Source organism: Hyperolius riggenbachi, chromosome 10 (genome assembly GCF_040937935.1).
Source record: "Hyperolius riggenbachi isolate aHypRig1 chromosome 10, aHypRig1.pri, whole genome shotgun sequence".
In the NCBI taxonomy this organism is placed as follows: Eukaryota; Metazoa; Chordata; class Amphibia; order Anura; family Hyperoliidae; genus Hyperolius; species Hyperolius riggenbachi.
Genome location: NC_090655.1, coordinates 127,796,740 through 127,820,777, shown reverse-complemented (window position 1 = coordinate 127,820,777; position 24,038 = coordinate 127,796,740). Strand labels below are relative to the sequence as shown.

Below are 24,038 nucleotides of genomic sequence, written 5' to 3'. Positions count from 1 at the left end.
GATTCATTCCATCTCCTCTACAGAGCAGTCCTATATCTGTATCGGCTCTTTCGATTCAGATGAGCCATTCCAGCAGGGACTTTGAAAGGCTCTCTGCTGTTGAACCGAACTAGCTGACAGGGAGCGACTCATGGGCTACTACTCTGACCAATAGGAGGGAGGGGGGCGTTTCTGAGTTACCTGATGCTTCTCTCTGACTGGCTGGAAGACTCTGGGTGATGTCAGAGGCAGCAGGGACCAATCAGAAACGCTGAATCTCGGCTAACTAAGGAAATAGGATTTTATCAGCTTATACTACAGTGATGGATGTGTAGTGAACAGTGCTTTATAGCACAGCGATTAAGGTATGATCCATGGGCTTTATGGCAATTTGTAATCACTGTAAAGTGTTCAATCAGTTTACATGGGACCGTATGGAACCAAAAATGATTGGCTGTGAAGTGATTGATGGGGTTTTAGACCAATTAAGAGACCTCTTTCTAATAGGGAGGGGCTGTTTGATTACATCCCCCTCCCCATGTGACCAGTGATCACTATAAAAAGGCTGGTTGAAAATCAGTCTGGTTTGACTGCTATCATGAGCGGACACGCTCACTAGCTCTTTGTTATTTTATTATCTTGTATTTTACACCCTAGCACTATTGCACTTAAAGCACATTATGTTTTCCCTTGAAAAAGCTTCATTTTAGAAGTGAAACATGTTGGGTTTATTTTTGGTGGGGGGTATTGTGTAATATACTTTATGATATCGCTGAGCTGAAGGGGTGTGATTGCAATCACATTGTTGTACTTATAATGTACCCCTAGCTCAGTTATCTACACAGAGTATGTATTTGTTATTAAAGCAGTTAGTTAGTGAATTTTATAAATCATTATTAAAAGTTAAGTTTTATTAACAGTCCCCTCATATAGAGGGTACTCTGTTGTTCATTGAGGATTAGCAAAAGCCAAGTGAGCTTTTGTGTGCCTTATTTGGAGGCGTACGCCATGGTCTGCATCCATAGAACCCAGCAGTGTGCAGTGTCCGTTGGATTGTCTGCCTTGAGACATTGCCACCAGCAGAGCCCATATTAACCAGGATGGCCTTGGTGGTGATCCTTCTTTCTTCTTTTTCACCTCTCTGGCCGCAATAGCAGCATAGGGGGCGATATACAGGCTGGGAACGCGAAGAATCACTCGCGTTCCCATGCCTGTCGGCTGGTGACGGCCAAACCGGAAGTGTTCGCCGGCGGGTCCTGGAGCGTCAGAGCGGGGCTGCGAGGGCACCGATCGGCTGCTGGGGGCTGAGGGAAGCCCCAGGTGAGTAAATCTCATTTTTTTTTGTTGACTTAAGTTTTCCTTTAAGAACAGCTTGGACTATTTGGATTGGTATAGAACTGTGGATTTTCATACAGACTGTGACAGCTTGTGAAGGGTATGAATCATTTTGGACAGGACACTTTTTGCTCAAATGTAAATAAAAGCTGAGAAATGTTTTTGTTTCCACAATAATTCCTCTTGTACATTGTCTTATTATCTTTTGGGAGACACCTAAGTCATTTCCTGTCAAAACATTACTTGCTAGTTGAATAAAAGTAAATGTAAAGGATACCCGAACTGAAATGTGACATAATGAGATAGACATGTGTATGTACAGTGCCTAGCAGACAAATAACTATGCTGTGTTCCTTTTTTCCTTTCTCTGCCTGAAAGAGTTAAATATCAGGTATGTAACTGGCTGACTCAGTCCTGACTCAGACAGGAAGTGACCACAGTGTAACCCTCACTGATAAGAAATTCCAACTATAAAACACTTTCCTAGCAGAAAATGGCTTCTGAGAGCAAGAAAGAGGTAAAAAAAGGGGAATTTCTTATCAGTGAGGGTCCCACTGTAGTGACTTCCTGTCTGAGTCAGGACTGAGTCAGCCACTTACATACCTGATATTTAACTCTTTCAGGCAGAGAAAGAAAAAAAGGAACACAGCATAGTTATTTGTGTGCTAGGCACTGTACATACACATTAAATAAAAATGGAGGATAGTGCACAAAGCAAGACAAGACCAAAGCTAGGGAGGCATACAATTGGCACTAAAATCTTTACTTTATTATATCAAAAATGAGATAAAAATTGTAACTGGATGTCAGACAGAAATAGCAGCCCCACCCACCCACCCACCAATAAAAACCCACAAGTCCAAGGAGCGAGGACCCTATATTTCAAACAGTGAATACAATACAAATGAATGGATGTAGCTGTAGGACCAACACAGCATTTCAATTTGACAATTTGACCTATCACGGAAGAGGTGCTTAAACGCAATCCAATCTGCCATCAGACGCCTTGTCACAATGTAGACACTTTTCAAAATGAACAAGGCAAGAGTCCCACTCGCAGACTCCCAGGATAAGCAAAGTGGACAAGGCATGCAGGGTAAAGTTAGTAGAGGAGAGGGCGGCAGATGAGAGGCAAGCAGTTAAGCAACAAGCAAAGGCTGCGGATATACATGCATGTGGCACAGATAGTTCTCATAGAGACAAAGTTCGCCAAGATTGCCGATCATGCAGCCCAAACAAGAGCACTCACAGTTCCTGGGCCTCCTCCTCAGTAGCACTCCATTCCGTGAGTAATGATTGCTGTGTGGATCTGAAGCCGTGCTGATTATGGGACGCCAACTCGCCAGAAAGGTGGAAGTCCTGCGGGCGTTGGTATCCTTCCGCGCGGACACTTCCGTATGCCAGCTTACAAACAAGTTCACGTAGGATGAGCAATGGGTCCTCAAGCTCCGCCCACTGACCGGTTTCGCGCATGCGTGCTTCCTCAGGGTGTGATTACATCATGGCTACAGGGTACGTTATATACCTTGACTCAATACGAGACCGCCTTCGGGGCGGAATAAATGCAAATAATATTATGCATATGCAGTAAGTGCAGAGCGGCAATCGCCACAACAGGGGAACCAGGAGACAGAAACAGCTCAAAGAAAACACAAATGTGCCATACCTGTTATACAGTGCACACATTTATTTCAAAGTCCCACCACAGAGCGCGCATGGTCCATCCTCCAACATTGCCAAAATGGCAGGTAGCAGGAAAGACTTAATTAAAACTAATTTAACTGACAGTCCTCAGACAACTGAAAATCTATTTCCCTCATGCTGAATTTTCAATGGGGGTCAGAGACAGGGCCAAGATCAAGGTGAGTGCGAGTGAATCAAAAAGAGGCTTTATAAGAAACATTGTAGCCCAAAGTGTAATGAAACGCGGAAAAGCCGCGGCCTCTCAAGGTGAGGCGGCTGTTTCCGCGTCCAGCAGGACGCCACAACGCGGAAAAAACGCTGCATGCCGCTCAGGGAGAGCGGCGGAATCCGCATTGGGAACGGCGGAATCCGCATTGGAGGCGGCTCCCGCACTTGGTTCACTAGATACATTGAAGACAGTACTGGTGTGGCTGGGACTGATAGTCCACCAAGATTCAGACTTACACGCGCGCGAGCACAGAGGCAGAGTTTAAATAGCAGTTAGAAGGGAGTCGGCTGATCAGCTGGGTCAGCTGACAAATTCCACTGCTCCCATTGGACCAGCAATTAGGGAGGTCCTGGAAAGGTCCTAGAGTATATATACTGCTGGTTGTTCACTTGCTCTTTGTCTGGCGTGCGATCACATATGTGGGAGCACCCAGATCCGTAGTCAGATCCGCAAGTGTGCCGGGACCAGCTGGAGCTGTAATCCTACACTTAGCTAGATTCTGTTGATAGCTAAAGTACTAGTTTGATTGTGATTATCTGTTATGACTTTTGCCTGCCTTGACTATCCTCCTGAACTCTGATTTTGTACCCCGATATATCTGATACCCCGTTGCTGAACCCTGCCTGTACTTTGACTCCGCCTTTGCCTCCTGATCTTGTACTTTATCTGTCCGTGTGTGTACGACCTGGCTTGTCCGACCTCGAGAACCGATCTTACCGTTAGAGGCGGTTCCTCGCTCTGTTAGCGATCCTTCCTCCTGAGGGTCACTTTCAGATATACCTTCCTACTGTCAGTCTGACTCCTCCCATCTTGGAGAGCTCAGGTCTGCGGAAGGAATCTGTGCAGTACTCCTTGCTGCATTGAGGCCTTGTCCTCTAAGTGTTACTGTTGCACCAAACACTACACTCTACTCAGGCGAACAGAGGTTAGTTTGTATATCGGATTATCGGTGAGACTGCAGATCACTTATAATCTGGTATATATCTGTATTTCCGGTGATACTGCAGATCACCGGTAATCAGATACTCTCTGCGCCCATCGATCGTTACAGAACGCCAGACCAAAAAATGCAAATGGACGCACACACTGACCGTCTGGGCGCACTTGCCACTTCGGTGGAAAACATCAACCAAGTGCTGGGTAGCCACAAGACTATGATTGATGTCCTTTCAGGCTCTGTGCGAACCCTCCAGACGTCAGTTGATTCAGTGCGATCCCCTCCTAGTGATGACATACGTATGCCCGTACCAGACAAATTTTCCGGCCACAAGTCTGACTTCCGGAATTTTAAGAGTAGAGTGTTATCTTATTTCGAGTTGAGACCCCGATCCTCGGGGACTGAGACCCAACGGGTCATCTTTATTAAAACTTTGTTAACTGGCGACTCCCAGTCCTGGGCGTACAACCTGCCCCCCACAGATACAGCTCTGACCTCAGTAGGGGAATTCTTTAAGGCCATGGCGGTAATTTACGACGACCCTGACCTTGCTGCGACCTCTGAGCGGAAGCTTAAGCTTTTACGGCAAGGCAGGGGTGCAGTCGAAGATTACGCGGCCGAATTTCGTAGGTGGTCAGTTACGGCCAGGTTTGACACCTATGCCCTCTTAGATTACTTCCTATCTGGGTTGTCGGATGAGGTCTCCGACCTAATGTTAAGTCAACCCGAACCCAGAACAGTCGATGAGGCCATCTCAGCGGCCATTCGAATCGACCGCAGGTTGCGCTATCAAAGACAAACCAGGGGTAGTCACCATGTCAGAATGGTGTCTTGCGCCACAACCCCAGTGACCCCACCTTCTCTCGAGTCAATACAGATTGGTCGGTCGGAGCGGTCACTAGAGGATAAACGGTTGCTCCTTCCGTGTACGATTACATGGGAAGGTAAGACCGAGCTCACGGAAGCCTTTGTTGATTCTGGCGCTGCAGCTAATTTTATGGACTTTGAGTTTGCTAAAAGGTTGGGTATTCCACTCACCCCAGTAAAACCACCCGTCCAGGTTACTGCAGTGGATGATTCCCCTCTGCAGAGGAATCATCCGTTATCACAGACATCAGAAGTGGGAGTCACTATAGGGGTGCTGCACAAAGAGAAACTACAGTTCATTGTATTACATATGTCCACCTCCACAATCATCCTAGGCATGCCGTGGTTACAAATCCATTCACCACAGATAGATTGGGCCACGGGGCAGTTAACAGCATGGTCACCTCGTTGTCTCCAGCAGTGTTTAGGGAGGCTGACGATAGGTCAAACCAGGGTACAAGTGGAAGGTGTACCTGAACAGTACTCGGATTATGCTGACGTGTTCTGTCCTAAGGCTGCGGATAAATTGCCCCCGCATCGCCCTTTCGACTGCCCCATTGACCTCGGTTCTGGTTGTATGCCCCCTCGAGGCCATTTGTATAATCTGTCTGGACCTGAAAAACTAGCCATGCAGGAGTATATCAGTGAAAACTTGGCCAAGGGCTTCATTCGCCCGTCCCGGTCGCCGGCCGGGGCAGGCTTCTTTTTTGTTAAGAAAAAAGACGGGGGTTTACGACCATGTATCGATTACCGGGGCCTAAATAAAATCACAGTGAAGAATCGCTACCCGTTGCCGTTAATAGACGATTTGTTCACACAGGTCACTGATGCGAGGATTTTTTCGAAACTGGATTTACGGGGGGCATACAATCTGGTGCGCATAAGAAAGGGCGATGAATGGAAAACGGCCTTCAATACACCTAACGGGCACTACGAGTACCTAGTGATGCCCTTCGGGTTATGTAATGCCCCGGCCGTTTTCCAGGAACTCATTAATGAGGTATTTAGGGAGGTGTTGGGAAAGTTTGTGTTAATCTACCTGGATGACATTCTTATCTTTTCTAACAATCTCCCTGATCACAGAACCCATGTCAGATTTGTACTGGACAAGCTGAGGCAGAATTTGTTGTACGCAAAACTTGAGAAGTGTATTTTCGAGGTTACGTCTGTCGCCTTTCTGGGATATATAATCTCCACCTCGGGCCTGTCTATGGACCCTGCCAAAGTCTCCGCGGTACTGGAGTGGCCGCAGCCGGTGGGGTTGAAGTCTTTGCAACGGTTCTTGGGGTTTGCAAACTATTATAGGAGGTTCATAAAGGGGTACTCCACAGTAGTCGCACCCCTCACCAGTCTTACAAAGAAAGGGGCAGACACCACTCACTGGCCTCCTGAGGCTTTACAGGCATTCTCTACGTTAAAGGAACTGTTCTGCTCAGCACCCATACTGAGACACGTGGACACTTCTTTTCCTTTCGTTGTTGAGGTAGACGCCTCAGAGGTTGGAGTGGGAGCTGTGCTGTCTCAACGTTCAGGCTTACAGGGTAGATTACACCCGTGTGCCTATTTTTCTCGGAGGTTTTCTCCTGCGGAGAGAAACTACGATATAGGCAACAGGGAGCTTCTAGCCATTAAGTTAGCCTTCGAGGAATGGCGTCATTGGCTAGAAGGAGCAGAGCACACGATCACGGTTTATACCGACCACAAGAATCTGGAATACATCGAGGGGGCTAAGAGATTAAGCCCTCGGCAGGCCCGATGGTCTCTGTTTTTCTCGAGGTTCACATTCCTGATTACGTATACTCCAGGTAGTAAGAATACCAAGGCGGATGCCCTCTCCAGGTGTTTTGAACCAGAGACAGCACAGTCCCCCGCTCCTGAGTCCATCATCCCACAGAAACTAGTATTAGCTGCCACGGAAACCTGGGAGGATTGGACAGAGGTGTTGGGTCCCTTTCAGCAGGATGTTCCTGAGGGAAAACCTGAAGGGGTCATGTTTATCCCTCTACCATTTCGCTTACAAATCCTGCAACTCTTTCATGACCATAAGAATGCTGGTCATCCTGGAGCTGCCAGAACGCAGGATCTGATTTCCAGGTGCGCTTGGTGGCCTTCTTTGGCAACAGATTGCAAGGAGTATGTCAGGGAGTGTGCGGTATGTGCCAAGAGTAAACCCTCCCGGCTTGCATCTGTAGGAAGGTTGCAGCCTTTGCCCACCCCGAGTGAGCCATGGACCCACCTGTCCATGGATTTTGTGGGGGAATTGCCCAGGTCCGAAGGCATGTCGGTCATCTGGGTGGTAGTCGACCGTTTTAGCAAAATGGCCCATTTTGTGCCTCTGAAAGGACTCCCCTCGGCCCAAGAACTGGCCGAATTGTTCATCATTCACGTCTTCCGGCTGCATGGCATTCCGGAAGACATTGTGTCAGATAGGGGAGTCCAATTCGTGTCTGGATTCTGGAGGGCATTTTGCAACCAGATGGGCATGAAATTGTCTTTTTCGTCAGGCTACCACCCACAGACAAACGGGCAGACTGAACGAATTAATCAGTCTTTGGAGCAATTCCTGAGATGTTACGTTGCGGAAGCTCAGAGTGACTGGGTAAAATTTTTACCCTTTGCGGAATTCGCACAAAATAATTTAAAGAATTCTTCGTCTGGTTTCTCTCCATTCCAGATTGTGACAGGGAGGTCACCCAAATTCTCCCCTTTTCCAATTGTCTCTTCTCCTTTTCCAGCACTGGAGGATTGGCAGAGGTCACTGAGGGACAATTGGGGAATCGTTAAGGGGAACTTGCAGAAGGCATTCCAGAATCAGAAGGGTCAAGCGGACAAGAGACGGTCCGTGGAATGGAAATTTCAGCCAGGGGATTTAGTCTGGGTGTCCACACGCCACTTGACCTTGAAGCAGCCTTCTGCCAAACTGGGCCCCAGGTTTGTGGGTCCATTTTCCGTGACTAGGAGAATTAACAACGTCACTTACGTTATTGATCTTCCTGCCAGCATGCGGGGCGTAAGGTCGTTTCACGTGTCTCTGCTCAAACCCGCAGTCCATGTGGGCCCTACTCCGCCTCCTCCGGTTCTGGTGGACAGCCAACCCGAGTTCGAAATAGAGAAAATGTTGGACTCACGCATTGTCCAGAACTCGGTACAGTACCTGGTACACTGGAAGGGGTATGGCATTGAGGAGAGACAATGGGTCCCAGGGACTCGCATGCATGCGGATGAGTTGAGGGAAGAATTTCATACCTTACACCCCGAGAAGCCTGGTAGGAGTTGTCCGGAGTCCACTCCTCGGGGGGGGGGGGTACTGTAATGAAACGCGGAAAAGCCGCGGCCTCTCAAGGTGAGGCGGCTGTTTCCGCGTCCAGCAGGACGCCACAACGCGGAAAAAACGCTGCATGCCGCTCAGGGAGAGCGGCGGAATCCGCATTGGGAACGGCGGAATCCGCATTGGAGGCGGCTCCCGCACTTGGTTCACTAGATACATTGCAAGACAGTACTGGTGTGGCTGGGACTGATAGTCCACCAAGATTCAGACTTACACGCGCGCGAGCACAGAGGCAGAGTTTAAATAGCAGTTAGAAGGGAGTCGGCTGATCAGCTGGGTCAGCTGACAAATTCCACTGCTCCCATTGGACCAGCAATTAGGGAGGTCCTGGAAAGGTCCTAGAGTATATATACTGCTGGTTGTTCACTTGCTCTTTGTCTGGCGTGCGATCACATATGTGGGAGCACCCAGATCCGTAGTCAGATCCGCAAGTGTGCCGGGACCAGCTGGAGCTGTAATCCTACACTTAGCTAGATTCTGTTGATAGCTAAAGTACTAGTTTGATTGTGATTATCTGTTATGACTTTTGCCTGCCTTGACTATCCTCCTGAACTCTGATTTTGTACCCCGATATATCTGATACCCCGTTGCTGAACCCTGCCTGTACTTTGACTCCGCCTTTGCCTCCTGATCTTGTACTTTATCTGTCCGTGTGTGTACGACCTGGCTTGTCCGACCTCGAGAACCGATCTTACCGTTAGAGGCGGTTCCTCGCTCTGTTAGCGATCCTTCCTCCTGAGGGTCACTTTCAGATATACCTTCCTACTGTCAGTCTGACTCCTCCCGTCTTGGAGAGCTCAGGTCTGCGGAAGGAATCTGTGCAGTACTCCTTGCTGCATTGAGGCCTTGTCCTCTAAGTGTTACTGTTGCACCAAACACTACACTCTACTCAGGCGAACAGAGGTTAGTTTGTATATCGGATTATCGGTGAGACTGCAGATCACTTATAATCTGGTATATATCTGTATTTCCGGTGATACTGCAGATCACCGGTAATCAGATACTCTCTGTGCCCATCGATCGTTACACAAAGTCTACGTTATGCCCAAGTGGGGCCAAAGTACGAAGCCTAAAGATCCAGCCGCACTCCCTCTGCTTAAGGATCCTGTCAAAGTCCCCCCTACGGGAGGAAATGCTAAGTTTATAGATTCCCTTGACCTTCGAGCCCACAAGTTCGCCTCCATGACAATCTTTGTAGTGTTGCGCGAGGGGAGTTGTGTATTCCTCTGCTCTTGCGTTGCGCATATGCTCACCAATCCTCGCCCGCAAGGGACACGTTGTTTTCCCTATTTAATGCATGTTGCAAGGACAAGTGAGCATATACACAACCCCCTCAGTAGCGCAATTAATGAAGGATTCTATTCGGTAGGTTCTCTGGCCAAGGGAATCAGAAAAAGGTTGCAGTGCGGTCCACCAAAGGGCATACCTGACAACCACCACACTGATACATACCACTGGGGGTAGCCTTACCAAGCCACGTAACCGTGGTGCTTCTTTAAAGAACCATCTGGTTCAGAGTGAATTTAAAAGACACAGCTCTCTTGGCAGCCAAAGCTTTTGTGTGCCTTATTTGGAGGCGTACGCCATGGTCTGCATCCATAGAACCCAGCAGTGTGCAGTGTCCGTTGGATTGTCTGCCTTGAGACATTGCCACCAGCAGAGCCCATATTAACCAGGATGGCCTTGGTGGTGATCCTTCTTTCTTCTTTTTCACCTCTCCCACTATCCTCCTGGCCAGCACAGGTGTCACTTTTGGCTTCCGACCACATACTCTGATATTTTCCACAGTGCGGAAAATCTTATATTTTTTAATAATACTTTGCACTGTAGCCACTGGAACTTGAAAACATTTAGAAATGGCCTTGTAGCCCTTTCCTGACTTGTAAGCAGCCACAATGTGCAGCCGCAGGTCCTCACTGAGCTCCTTTGTCTTAGCCATGACTGTCCACAAACCAAATGCAGAGAGCTGCTGTTTTTCAGCTGTTGAGTTTACTAAAACAGCTGTTGTCAATAATCAGGGTAATTGGGATACTTAAGAACAGCTTGGACTATTTGGATTGGTATAGAACTATGGATTTTCACACAGACTGTGACAGCTTGTGAAGGGTATGAATCATTTTGGACATGACACTTTTTGCTCAAATGTAAATAAAAGCTGAGAAATGTTTTTGTTTCCACAATAATTCCTCTTGTACATTGTCTTATTATCTTTTGGGAGACACCTAAGTCATTTCCTGTCAAAACATTACTTGCTAGTTGAATAAAAGTAAATTTAAAGGATACCCGAACTGAAATGTGACATAATGAGATAGACATGTGTATGTACAGTGCCTAGCAGACAAATAACTATGCTGTGTTCCTTTTTTCCTTTCTCTGCCTGAAAGATTTAAATATCAGGTATGTAACTGGCTGACTCAGTCCTGACTCAGACAGGAAGTGACCACAGTGTAACCCTCACTGATAAGAAATTCCAACTATAAAACACTTTCCTAGCAGAAAATGGCTTCTGAGAGCAAGAAAGAGGTGAAAAAGGGGGAATTTCTTATCAGTGAGGGTCCCACTGTAGTGACTTCCTGTCTGAGTCAGGACTGAGTCAGCCACTTACATACCTGATATTTAACTCTTTCAGGCAGAGAAAGAAAAAAAGGAACACAGCATAGTTATTTGTGTGCTAGGCACTGTACATACACATGTCTATCTCATTATGTCACATTTCAGTTCGGGTATCCTTTAAGTCAAAATTTACCAGGGGTATGAATAATTATGGGCAGCATTGTATACGGGGGCACCCCAATACCTTGCTTCCTATACTGGGGGCACCTATACCTGGCTAGTGATACTTCGGTTACCTATACCTTGCTAACCTATCCTGGTGGCACCTATACCTGGCTACACATACTAGGGGCACCTATACCTAGCTACCTATACTGTGGATACCTACACCTATCTTTCTATACTAGGGGCATCTTCACCTGGCTCCCTATACTGGGGTACCTATACTTTGATTCCTATACTGGGGCGCCAATATCTAGCTCAATGTTTCACAACACGCGGTTCGTGTACCCCAGGGTGTACGCGAGACCACAGCTGGAGGTGCGCTGCCAGGAGGGCATGCAGCGCGAAACTGGGGAGCATGCCCACACATAGCGGCAGGGAGGGGGGTCTACTTCCCCCCTCCCTCACCTTGGACCCCCTGTCAGCGCTTACCCCTCTGACACTCATTAACAGCAGCAACGGTGGCGGCGGCGGCGGCGGCATGGTAAAAGGAATGCGGACTTACTTCCGCGTTCCACGCCGGAGGTCCATCTCTGGGGGAGTCCAAGGTGAGGGGGGGAGTGGACCCCCCTGCCCACAGCTATGTGTGGGAATGCTCCCCAGTTTTGTGTTGCGTCCGCCACCTGGCTATACTGTGGGCACCCATGCCTGGCTATACTGAGGGCACCCATGCATGACTAAACTGTGGGCACCCATGCCTGGGTATACTGGGGGCACCTATACCTAGCTATACTGAGGGCACCCAAGCCTGGCTATACTGGGGGGCACCCATGCCTGGCTATACTGGGGGGGCACCCATGCCTGGCTATACTGGGGGCTCCTATACCTAGCTATACTGGGGCACCTATACCTAGCTATACTGGGGGCACCCATGCCTGGCTATACTGGGGGCACCCATGCCTAGCTATATTGAGGGCACCTATGCCAGGCTATACTGGGGGCACCTATACCTAGCTATACTGAGGGCACCTATACTGGAGGCGGGCACCTATACTTGGCTGGCTATCTATACTGGGGGCACCTATACTTGAAGTGGGGGTGTGTATGTGTGTGTGTATGTATGTATGTGTGTGTATATATATATATATATATGTTTATACATATATACACGTCAGGGGGGTACTTTGCTGGAACTGAATTGCGATAGGGGGTAGTTGGGTCAAAAAATTTGAGAAACACTGATCTAGCTAACTTTACTGAGGGCAACTATACTTGCAGTGGCGTAGCTAAGGAGCTATGGGCCCCGGTGCAAGTTTTACATGGGGCCCCCAACCACTATATACATAACAATTGATACGGCACAGCAAAACCTGTCAAGTACAAGCACAGCGTTAGAGGTGCAAAAAGGGGATGGGGAACAGCTTGTTAATGATCACCCCTATTTAAAGCATCTATAGGAATGATTATTACCAGCACAGGGCCAATAGAGAGCTAATATTGTGCTTGAGGGAGGGCCCCTCGGGGGCCCCTCTGACCCAAGGGCCCCGATGCCGTTGCTACCTCTGCAACCCCTATTGCTACGCCACTGTTTACTGGGCTACCTATGCTGGGTGCACCTATAACTGGGTATCTATACTTGACTACCTATACTAGGGGCACCTAAACCTCGCAAACCTATCCTGGAGCATCTATATCCCCAGCTAACATATACTGGGGGAACCTATACCTGGCTACCTATACTGGGGCACTAATTCCTAGCTATCTATACTGGGCAAAATTTACCTGGCTACCTATTCTGGGGGCACTTATACCTTGCTTACTATACTGGGGAAACCTATACTTGGCTACCAATACTGGGTACACCTAAGCCTAGCTTTTTATATGGAAGCATCTGGCTACCTATACTGGGGGCACCTTTACCTGGTTACCTATATAGGGGCACTTTTACCTGGCTTCCTATGCAGAGGCACCTATCCCTGGCTACATACCTACGTATACCAATGGTGTTTTTCTTTTTTGGTGCAGAGATGGGAGGTCAGACCCCTCTGCTGTTTGATGGCATGGTTCAGAGTTGGGTAGTCTGACCTTTCTACTGTGTGGTGGTATGGTCCAGAGATTGGAAATCTGACCCCTCTGCTGTGTGGTGGTATGGTCCAGAGATGGGAGGTCTGACCCCTCTGCTCTATGTAGTGATACGGTCTAGATATGGGAGGTCTGACCCATCTGCTGTTTGATGGTATGGTCCGGTGATGGAAGGTGTAACCCCTCAGCTGTGTGGTGGAATAATGTCCAGAGATGGGAGGTCTGACCCCTCTGCTTTGTGATGGTATGGTTCAGAGATGAGATTTCTGACCCCTCGGCTGTGTGGTGGTATAATCCAGGGGTGCCCATCCGGATTCCGGATATCTGGGTAACCCGGATATCCGAACTTTTTAGGCCTATCCGGATTGGATTCGGATTCCAGATAGTTGGGCCCAAATTCGGATAGCTATCTGCGGATAGTTGGGCGCATACCCGGATATCCGTGGATATCCAGGGATATCCGGATCAAAAATACCGTAAATAAGGTGATGACGTCCTGGAGCCAATCAGGGCTCCCAGCAGAAGCCCTAGCAACCAATCACAGAGGGGAACCCTGGTCGGCACCACCTGACCTCATTGAGCCAATCAAAGGCCTCCCAGCCTAAGCCCTGACATCCAATCACAGAAAGGAACACTGGCCAGCCCCCCTGTATAATGGGGGCTGCCATGATGAGACAGATCGTCCTGGCTTGCTGAATGCACACTGAGAGACATGCTCCAGTGCTGGTGGCCTACAAAGGGCTGTTCACAGTTCTAAACCTAAAGCTGTTCATTGATTAACCCCTTCACTAATCTATAGTTAAATCGTTAATTAGCTTGATTGATGTCTCATAGTGTGACAGTCGGAGTGTGCTGCTGGGCCTAGGGCTGTACACAGTGATAAGCTGTTCAGTGATTACCCCTTCACTTTCACTACACTATAGTTAAATCATTCATTAGCTTGATTGATGTCATAATGTGACATTTAGAGTGTGTGCTGCAGTGCTGCTGCAGCTGCTATGTGTACCAGGCCAGCTGCTGCCTGCCATGTGCAAACACGTGCAAAGTGCAAAGTGCCACGTGCAAAGTACCAAATGCAAAGTGCAAAGTGTCACGTGCAAAGACGTGCAAAGTGCAAACACGTGCAATGTGCAAAGTGAAAAGTGCCACGTGTAAAGTGCCAAATGCAAAGTGCAAAGTGCCATGTGCAAACACGTGCAAAGTGCAAACACGTGTAAAGTGAAAAGTGCAAACAAGTGCAAAGTGCAAACATGTGCAAAGTGCAAACACGTGCAAAGTGCTATGTGCAAAGTGCAAACACGTGCAAACATGTGCAAAGTGCAAACACGTGCAAGTGCAAACACGTGCAAGTGCAAACACATACAAAGTGCAAACACGTGCAAAGTGCCACGTGCAAAGTGCAAACACATGCAAAGTGCCACGTGCAAAGTGCAAACACGTGCAAAGTGCCACTTTGCACATGGCACTTTTCACGTGTTTGCACGTGGCACTTGGCACTTTGCACATGGCCCTTTGCACATGTTTGCACGTGGCACTTGGCACTTTGCACATAGCACTTTGCACATGGCACATGGCACTTTGCATGTGTTTGCACGTGGCACTTTGCACGTGTTTGCACGTGCTTGCACTTTGCACGTGTTTGCACATGCTTGCACTTTGCACGTGTTTGCACTTCGCACTTTGCACTTTGCAAATGGCACATGGTACTTTGCATGTGTTTGCACGTGGAACATGGCACTTTGCACATGGCACTTTGCACGTGGCACTTTGCACGTGACACGTGTTTGCACGTGGCACTTCGCACTTTGCACGTGGAACTTCGCACTTTGCAAGTGGCACATGGTACTTTGCACGTGTTTGCACGTGGCACTTGGCACTTCGCACTTTGCACTTCGCAATTTGCACGTGTTTGCACGTGGCACTTGGCACTTTGCACACGGCACTTTGCACATGGCACTTTGCACGTGTTTGCACGTGGTACTTTGCACGTGGCACTTTGCACATGGTATTTTGCACGTGTTTGCCTGTGGCACTTTGCACGTGGCACTTTGCACATGGCACTTTGCACTTTGCACATGGCACTTTGCACATGGCACTTTGCACGTGTTTGCACTTTGCACATGGCACTTTGCACTTGGCACTTTGCACATGGCACTTTGCATGTGTTTGCATGTGTTTGCACTTTGCACATATGTGCACTTTGCACGTGTTTGCACTTTGCATGTGGCACTTTGCACATGAAAAGTGCAAACACGTGCAAAGTGCTACTTTGCACATGGCACTTTGCAAGTGTTTGCACGTGGCACTTGGCACTTTGCACATGGCTCTTTGCACATGTTTGCACGTGGCACTTGGCACTGTGCACATGGCACTTTGCACGTGGCACATGGCACTTTGCATGTGTTTGCACGTGGCACTTTGCACGTGTTTGCACTTTGCACGTGTTTGCACTTTGCACGTGTTTGCACTTTGCACGTGTTTGCACTTTGCACGTGTTTGCACGTGGCACTTCGCATGTGTTTGCACGTGGAACATGGCACTTTGCACGTGGCACTTTGCACATGGCACTTCGCACGTGGCACTTCGCACTTTGCACGTGGCACTTTGCACTTTGCAAATGGCACATGGTACTTTGCACATGTTTGAACGTGGCACTTGGCACTTTGCACATGGCACTTTGCACGTGTTTGCACATGGCACACGGCACTTTGCACACGCCACTTTGCACGTGGCACTTTGCACGTGGCACTTTGCACATGGCACTTTGCACGTGGCACTTTGCACATGGTATTTTGCATGTGTTTGCCTGTGGCACTTGGCACATGGCACTTGGCACATGGCACTTTGCACGTGGCACTTTGCACGTGGCACTTTGCACATGGCACTTTGCACATGGCACTTTGCACGTGTTTGCACTTGGCACTTTGCACGTGTTTGCATGTGGCACTTCACACTTTGCACTTTGCACATGGCACTTTGCACGTGTTTGCACGTGGCACTTTGCACTTGGCACTTTGCACATGGCACTTGGCAGATGGCACTTGGCACTTTGCACATGGCACTTTGCATGTGTTTGCATGTGTTTGCACTTTGCACATATGTGCACTTTGCACGTGTTTGCACTTTGCATGTGGCACTTTGCACGTGTTGGCACTTTGCACGTGTTTGCACGTGGCACTTTGCACATGGCACATGGTACTTTGCACGTGTTTGCACGTGGCACTTGGCACTTTGCACATGGCACTTTGCACGTGTTTGCACATGGCACTTGGCACTTTGCATATGGCACTTTGCACATGGCACTTTGCACGTGGCACTTGGCACTTTGCACGTGGCACTTGGCACTTTGCACTTGGCTGCATGTGTTTGCACTTTGCACATGTTTGCACGTGTTTGCACTTTGCACGTGTTTGCACTTTGCACGTGGCACTTTGCACTTTTCACGTGTTTGCACTTTGCATGTGTTTGCACTTTGCACATGGCACTTTGCACGTGTTTACACGTGGCACTTCGCACTTTGCACTTGGCATTTTGCACATTGCACTTTGCACGTGTTTGCATGTGCCACATGGCACTTTGCACATGGCTGTTTGCACGTGGCACTTTGCACATGGCTGTTTGCACGTGTTTGCACGTGGCACTTTGCACATGGCACGTGGCACTGTGCACTTTGCACTTGGCATGTGGCACTTTGCACTTGGCACGGTGCACGCGTTTTCACATGGCACTTCGCACATGACACTTTGCACATGGCACTTTGCACGTGTTTGCACGTGGCACTTTGCACGTGTTTGCACGTGGCACTTTGCACATGTTTGCACATGGCACTTTGCACGTGTTTGCACCTGGCACTTTGCACCTGTTTGCACGTGGCACATTGCACTTTGCACGTGTTTGCACATGGCACTTTGTACATTGCACATGGCACTTTGCACATGCTTGCACATTGCACATGGCACTTTGCACATGTTTGCATGTGGCACTTGGCACTTTGCATGTGTTTGCACATGACACTTGGCACTTGGAACTTTGCACATGGCACTTTGCACCTGGGACAATGTGGGCTGCACGTCTGCTGTCTGGAACCTGGGCCTGATGCTAATTGACAGCCATTTTCTTTTGTTTTTTGGGGGATTTTAAGACCCCACATCATCAATTATTATTTCCCTTTAAAAATAATGATGCTACATGCCTCATATATCCTCAAAAACGTTCTTAAAGCAATTTAAAGGGCCACTTCCGGGTTCTCTACCCGGATATCCGAATTTGCCCGGATAGTAGGGTCGGATATCCGATTCTATTTGGATACCCACTAGTTCGGATCTGGATATCCGGTCTGGACCCGGATATCTGGGTATCCGGATCCGAGTCAACACGGATTTTGAAAATTGGTATCCGAGCACCCCTGGTATAATCCAGAGATGGGAGGTCTGACCCCTCTGCTGTGTGATAGGGTCCAGAGATGGGAGGTATTACCCCTCTGCTGTATGGTGGTAAGGTTCAAAGATGAGAGGCCTGACGATTTTGCTGTGTGGTGGTATGGTCAAAAGACAGAAGGTCTGACCCATCTGATGTGTGTTGGTATGGTCCAGAGATGCGAGGTCTGTCCCTTCTGCTGTGTGGTGGTGGTATGGTCCAGAGATAGGTCTGACCCCTCTGCTGTCTGGTAAAACGGACCAGAGATTGGAGGTGTTACCCCTCTGCTGTGCAGTGGTATGGTCCAGAGATGGAAGGTCTGACTTCTCTGCTGTATGGTGGTATGGTCAGAGATGGGAAGTCTGACCCCTCTGTTGTGTGGTGGTATGGTCTAGAGATGGGGGGTTTGACCCCTCTGCTGTTTGGTAATACGGCCTAGAGATGGAAGGTATCACCCTCTGCTCTTTGATGGTATGGTCCAGAGATGTTTGATGGTTTGATCCAGATATGGGAGGTCTGACTTCACTGCTGTTTGGTGGTATGGTCCAGAGATGGGAAGGTTTACCCCTTCTGTGTGGAGGTATGGTCCGGGAAAGGGAGGTCTCACCCCTCTGATGTCTGGTAATATGGTCCAGAGAAGAGAGGTCTGACCCTCGGCTCTTTATTGGTATGGTACAGAAATTGAAATTCTGACTGATTGAAAGTCTGACCCCTCTACTGTGTGGTGGTATGGTCCAGAGATGGAAGGTCTGACCCCTCGGCTGTGTGATGGTATGGTCCAGACATGGGAGGTGGTAACCCTCTGCTCTGTGGTGGTATGGTCCAAAGATAAGTGGTCTGACCATTCTGCTGTATGGTGGTATAGTCCAGAGATGGGAGGTCTGACCTATCACGGGCGGGGAGGACTCACCTCTTCCCCGCCCGTGATAGCCTGTAAGTGGACAGCGTTGCAGGAAGTGACGTCAGTGGAGCGCACGCTGGAACGCGGAAGAGGTGAGTCCTCCCCGCCCGTGCCTCTTACTATCGGCTGCTTCCTAAATATTTACAGCTGGAGGGGAGCGCAGATCGGGGGACCCAGGCGAGGGAGGGGGGGGGGGGGTCTGACCCCCCTCCCCACCGCTAGGCCCAATACCCCCGTCCTGCCTGCTACCCCTCCGGCTCGACGGCCGGCCCCCCACACCCACGGACGGGCGGGTGCCACCCCTAGAAGTTTGCCGCCTGAGGCAAAAGTTTCACCCCGCCTCATGAGCGGGCTTGCCCTGGTCTTACCCCTCTGCTGTTTGGTAATATGGCCTAGAGATGGGAGGTTTGAGCCTTGCACTTTGATGGTATGGTCCAGAGATGTTTGATGGTATGGTCCGGAGATGAGAGATCTGACTTCTCTGCTGTGTGGTGGTATGGTCCAGAGATGGGGTGGTTGACCCCCTTCTGTGTGGTGGTATGGTCCGGGAAAGGGAGGTCTCACCCCTCTGCTGTCTGGTAATATGGTCCAGAGAAGGGAGGTCTGACCCTCTGCTCTTTGATGGTATGGTCCAGAAATTGAACTTCTGGCTCTTCTGCTGTGTAGTGGTATGGTTCAGAGATGGGAGGTCTGACCATTTTGCTGTGTGGTGGTATGGTCCAGAGATTGAAAGTCTGACCCCTCTGCTGTATGGTGGTATAGTCCAGAGATAGGAGGTCTGACCTATCTGCTGTGTGTTGGTATGGTCAATAGATCTTAGGGTCTTACCCCTCTGCTGTTTGGTAATATGGCCTAGAGATGAGAGGTTTGATCCTCTGCTCTTTGATGGTATGGTCCAGAGATGTTTGATGGTATGGTCCGGAGATGAGAGATCTGACTTCTGTGCTGTGTGGTGGTATGGTTCTGAGATGGGAAGTGTGATCCCTTCTGTGTGGTGGTATGGCCCGGGAAAGGGAGGTCTTACCCTTCTGCTTTGTGGTGATATGGTCCAGAAATGGAAGGTCTGACCCCTCGGCTGTGATTGTATGGTCCACACATGGGAGGTAGTAACCCTCTGCTCTGTGGTGGTATGGTCCAAAGATAAGAGGTCTGACCATTGTGCTGTATGGTGGTATCTGGTATAGTCCAGAGATGGGAGGTCTGACCTATCTACTGTGTGTTGGTATAGTCAATAGATAGGAGGTCTGACTGGTATGGTCCAGAGATGTGAGGTCTGATCCCTCAGCTGCGTGGTGGTATGGTCTAGAGATGTGAGGTCTAATCACTCTGCTGTGTAGAAGAATAATGTCCAGAGATAAGTCTGACCCCTCTGCTGTGTGATGGTATGGTCCCGTGATGGAAGGTCTTACCCCTCTGCTTGTGTGTTGGTATGGTCCAGAGATGGAAGGTCTGACCCCTCTGCTGTTTGGTAATACGGATTAGAGATGAGAGGTCTGACCCTCTGCTCTTTAAAGGGAAGATCCACAGAGTTGTTTAAAAAAATAAAAATACTAATCCACTTACCTGGGGCTTCCTCCAGCTCGTGGCAGGCAGGACATGCCCTCGACGCTGCTCCAGAGGCTCCTGGTCTTCTCCGGTGGCTCACCCGACCTGGCCAGGCCGGTTTCCTGGTCGGGCTTCTCCTTGCGCTCCAACGTGCATCTCACGTGGTCGCGCTGACATCATCGGACGTCCTACAGACTGTACTGCACAGGAGCAGAACTAGACTGGAGGACGTCTGATGATGTCAGCGCGACCGCGTGAGACGCATGTTGGAGCGCACAAGAGCCCGACCTGGAAGCCGGCCTGGCCAGGTCGGGTGAGCCACCGGAGAAGACTGGTAGCCTCCGGAGCGGCGTCGAGGGTACGTCCGGCCTGCCACATGCTGGAGGAAGCCCCAGGTAAGTGGATTAGTATTTTTATTTCTCCATGAACCCTCCCTTTAAAGAATGGGAATGGAATTCTGGCCCCTTAGCTGTGTGATGGTATAGTCCAGACAGGCCCGGCCCTAGACTTTTTGCCGCCTGAGGCAATTTTCAAAGAAATCGCCGCCGCCCCCCCCCCCCCAAGCCGTGGGTGTGGGGGGCCGCCCGAGCTGGAGGGGATAGCGGGCAGGAAGGGGGTATTGGGCCTAGCGGCGGGGAGGGGGGGTCGGACACCCCCCTCCCTCGCCTGGGTCCCCCGTCCTCCGCTCCCCTCCAGCTTTAAAAAGTTCCTTGCTGTGGCTGCAGCTATGTGTAAGAGGCAACGGGCGGGGATTACTCACCTCTTCCTCGTTCCAGGCCAGCGTGCGCTCCACTGACGTCACTTCCTGCAGCGTAGCAGGAAGTGACGTCAGTGGAGCGCACGCTGACCTGGAACGAGGAAGAGGTGAGTAATCCCCGCCCGTTGCCTCTTACAAATAGCTGCAGCCAGCACGGAACTTTTTAAAGCTGGAGGGGAGCGGAGGACGGGGGACCCAGGCGAGGGAGGGGGGGGTCCGACCTCCCTCCCCGCCGCTAGGCCCAATACCCCCTTCCTGCCTGCTATCCCCTCCAGCTCGGGCGCCCCCCCCCCACACACGGACGGGTGGGTGCCGCCCCCCCCAGAAGTGCCGCCTGAGGCAAAAGTTTTACCCCGCCTCATGGGCGGGCCGGCCCTGGGTCCAGAGATAGGAAGTACTACCCCTCTACTGTGTGGAGGTTTGGTCCTCTCATCAAAGATGAGAGGTCTGACCCCTTTGCTGTGTGGTGGTGTAGTGTCCAAAGATGGGAGATCTGACCCCTCTGCTGTGTGGTAGTATGGTTTCCAGAGAATGGAGGTCTGATTCCTCTGTTGTTTAATGGTATGGTCCAGAGATGGAAAGTCTTACCCCTCTCCTGTGTGATGGTATGGTCCAGACATGGGAGGTAGTAACCCTCTGCTCTGTGGTGCTATGGTCCAAAGATAAGAGGTCTGATGATTATGCTGTGTGTTGGTATGGTCAATAGATGGGAGGTCTGACCCCTTTTCTGTGTGGAGGTCTGACCCCTTTACTGTGTGGTGGTGTGGTCCAAAGATGGGAGGTCTGACCGCTGCCCTGTTTGATGGTATGGTCAAGAGATGGGAGGGCTGATCCCTCCGCTGCCTGGTGGTATGGTCCAGAGATTTGAGGTTTAATCCCTCAGCTGTGTAGAAGAATGTCGTCCAGAGATAAGTCTGACCCCTCTGCTGTGTGGTAGTATGGTCCAGAGATGGGAAGTCTAACCCCTCTGCTGTGTGGTAATATGGTCCAAAGATAGGAGGTCTGACCCATCTGCTGTTTGTTGGCATGGTCCATATATGGGAGGTCTGACCCTTCTGCTCTGTGATGGTATGGACCAGAGATGCGAGGTCTGACTCATCTGCTGCCTGGTGGTAAAACGGTCAAAAGATGGGAGTTCTGACCCTCTTTTCTTTGATGGTATTGTCCAGAAATGGGAATTCTAGCCCCTCAGCTGTGTGGTGGTATGGTCCAGAGATGGGAGGTCTGACCCCTCTGCTGTGTGGTGGTATGTCCAGAAATGGGAGGTCTTACCCCTCTGGGGTGTGATAGTATGGTCCAAAGATGGGAGGTTTGACCATTTTGCTGTGTGGTGGTATTGTCCAAAGTTGGGAGGTCTGACCAATCTGCACTGTGCTGGTATGGTTTATAGAAGGAAGGTCTGACCCCTCTGGTGTGTAATGGTATGGTCTAGATAAGGAAATAATTACTCCTATGCTCTGTGGTGGTATGGTCCAAAGATGGGAGGTCTGACCCCCTCTGCTGTGTGATGGTATAGTCCAGAGATGGAAGGTCTGACCCCTCTGTAGTGGAATAATGTCCAGAGACGGAGGGCTTACTCCTCTGCTGTGTGATGGTATGGTCCAGTGATGGGAGGTCTTACACCTGTGCTGTGTGGTGGTATTGTTCAAAGATATGAGGTGTGACATGAGTTGGTATAGGCCATAGATGGGAGGTCTGACCCTTCTGCTGTGTGGTGGTATGGTCCAAAAATGGAAGGTCTAATCCCTCTGCTGTCTGGAAATATGGTCCAGAGATAGCAGGGGCGTAACTAGAAATCACTGGGCGCCCCCTGCGAATATTTGGATGGGGCCCCCCCCCATAGGTGCCAAATAATCGTAATGGGGCAGCGTTTCACTGTAAATTAATTGTAAAGTGGGCAGCATTTCACCAGACAATCGTAATGCGGGCCAGAAAATCGTAATGTGGGCAGAGTTCACCAGAAAATCATAATGTGGGCCAGAAAATCATAATGTGGGCAGAGTTCACCAGAAAATCGTAATGTGGGCTGCCGTTACCAGAAAATTGTAACGTGGGCAGCAGTCACCAGAAAACTAACGTGGGCAGCAGTCACCAGAAAACTGTAACGTGGACAGAAGTCACCAGAAAACTGTAACGTGGGCAGCAGTCACCAGAAAATTGTAAAGTGGGCAGCAGTCACCAGAAAATTGTAACGTGGACAGCATTCACCAGACAATCGTAATGTGAGCAGCGTTCACCAGAATATCATAATGTGGGCCAGAAAATCGTAATGTGGGCAGAGTTCACCAGAAAATCGTAATGTGGACAGCGTTCACCAGAAAATCGTAACGTGGACAGCATTCACCAGACAATCGTAACATGGCCAGTGTTCACCAGAAAATCGTAATGTGGGCCAGAAAATCGTAATGTGGGCAGAGTTCACCAGAAAATCGTAATGTGGACAGCGTTCACCAGAAAATCGTAATGTGGGCAGAGTTCACCAGAAAATCGTAATGTGGGCAGTGTTCACCAGAAAATCGTAATGTGGGCAGTGTTCACCAGAAAATCGTAATGTGGGCAGCGTTCACCTGAAAATTGTAACGTGGACAGCATTCACCAGACAATCGTAACGTGGGCAGTGTTCACCAGAAAATCGTAATGTGGGCCAGAAAATCGTAATGTGGCCAGAGTTCACCAGAAAATCGCAATGTGGGCAGCGTTTACCAGAAAATCGCAATGTGGGCAGCAGTCACCAGAAAATCGCAATGTGGGGCAGCAGTCACCAGAAAATTGTAATGTGGGCAGCAGACACCAGAAAAAAAAATGCCCCTGTAAAAAAAAAAAAAAAAAAAATTCACTTACCTGTCAGGAGTCTCTCCCGGCCTCTGCAGCACATCTCCCGCACTGACAGGCAGAGTGCAGGGCTACGGCAAGATGGCGCCCGAAGCTCTGTACTGGAGACACAAATAGTCTCCAGTGCAGGGCTTTGGCAGCCATCTTGCCGTAGCCCTGCTCTGCCTGCCGGAGGAATTGCAGGCTGCTGGAGCGGGGCTGCAGGGAATAAACTGGCGCAGCATCTATTAGACGCTGCGGCCAGTTGAGCACCTTGCTGGGGGGGTCCAGAATCGGGTGGGCGGTAGCGCTTCCCCCCGCGCACAGTGAGCGGGCCCCAGAGTGGCCCCGGGCCCCCCTGCGGCTGATGGACCCCATGGCATCCCCGGTAGGTATGCCGGTGAGAGATAGGAGGTCTGACTGTCTGCTCTTTGCTGGTATGGTCCAGAAATT

At 49.8% G+C, this 24,038-nt stretch overlaps 1 long non-coding RNA gene across 1 annotated transcript in view; it reads left to right on the top strand.

The window, feature by feature from the left end:
• The first annotated feature begins 207 nt into the window (after positions 1-207).
• The window catches only part of LOC137534629 (uncharacterized), a 39,060-nt gene continuing 15,229 nt past the window's right edge, over positions 208-24,038 (top strand). Inside the window, exon 1 of the long non-coding RNA XR_011024377.1 lies at positions 208-344. This is a non-coding gene — a long non-coding RNA (uncharacterized lncRNA). The remainder of the gene's footprint in view (positions 345-24,038) is intronic.